This window comes from Monodon monoceros, unplaced genomic scaffold (genome assembly GCF_005190385.1).
Source record: "Monodon monoceros isolate NGI ecotype Baffin Bay Population unplaced genomic scaffold, NGI_Narwhal_1 Super_Scaffold_2, whole genome shotgun sequence".
In the NCBI taxonomy this organism is placed as follows: Eukaryota; Metazoa; Chordata; class Mammalia; order Artiodactyla; family Monodontidae; genus Monodon; species Monodon monoceros.
Genome location: NW_021703776.1, coordinates 75262296 through 75263155, shown reverse-complemented (window position 1 = coordinate 75263155; position 860 = coordinate 75262296). Strand labels below are relative to the sequence as shown.

The 860-nt window shown below is 65.1% G+C and overlaps 1 protein-coding gene across 1 annotated transcript in view; it reads right to left on the bottom strand.

Annotated features, from left to right (window-relative positions):
* KCND2 (potassium voltage-gated channel subfamily D member 2) overlaps positions 1–347 on the bottom strand; it is a 465433-nt gene extending 465086 nt beyond the window's left edge. Inside the window, exon 1 of the mRNA XM_029233755.1 lies at positions 106–347. The gene's annotated coding sequence lies outside the window, so the exon portion shown is untranslated. The remainder of the gene's footprint in view (positions 1–105) is intronic.
* Positions 348–860: the final 513 nt, after the last annotated feature.

Genomic DNA, 860 nt, shown 5'->3' with positions numbered 1-860 from the left:
CACGAGCAAGAGCGGAGCGGGGAGCCCGGGGAGATGCAGGACCACCCGGGGGGGGGGGGCAGAGAAAGGTCAAGTCGAGGGAAAGGCAGGAGACGCCTAGCATACCGGCGGCGGCGGCGGCGGCGGCGGCGGCGGCGCGGCGGGGCCGGGGCCGGCGCGGGCAAACGCCGGAGCGCGGAGGCAAGAGGCGCTCGGCAGCGCGGGGGCGCGGGAGGGCTGCTTGCTGCTTCCCCGCCAGTGGGTGGTCCTGCATCTCCCCGGGCTCCCCGCTCCGCTCTTGCTCGTGCGATCAATAAATGAGGAGAAAATAAATAAATAACCGCCCGCACGCCCCGCCACGCAGGTTATGCAAGGCGTCTCCTGCCTTTCCCTCGACTTGACCTTTCTCTGCCCCCGCCCCCTCGGGCTCCTCTCGCTCCACCCCAGCCACGCACCAGCCCCGGCGCAAAATGTCACCGAGGGAGAGCATCCAGGTGGATCTGCTGGGGAGGAGTGCGAGCCTCGTTGAACAAAGGGAAGCTTCACGCGCTCGCCTGCGGTGGTTTGGTGGAGGAGAGGAGGAAGGGGACCGATGCCTTGCTTCTGCCTCCCTGGGTCCCGGTTCAAGGCGAGCGTGAGGGCGTGGGGGGGGGGGCGGGGGGGCGGGGAGGCGGGAGTGAAGGAAAAAGAGAGAGAGAGAAGCTGGGTAGGAGGGTGAGCAGAGCGGAAAACGCAGGAATTGGCTGTCTTCTGAGGGCTCTTGGGTAGCAAGACCTGCAAAGCCCCGCGGCGGAATTTTTAAGCGCTTTTTCCTCTTTCTCGGTCTTTCGGTTTGTTCGAACCAGATGTTAACGTTGCAAGAGTTAATATGTCATCTGTCC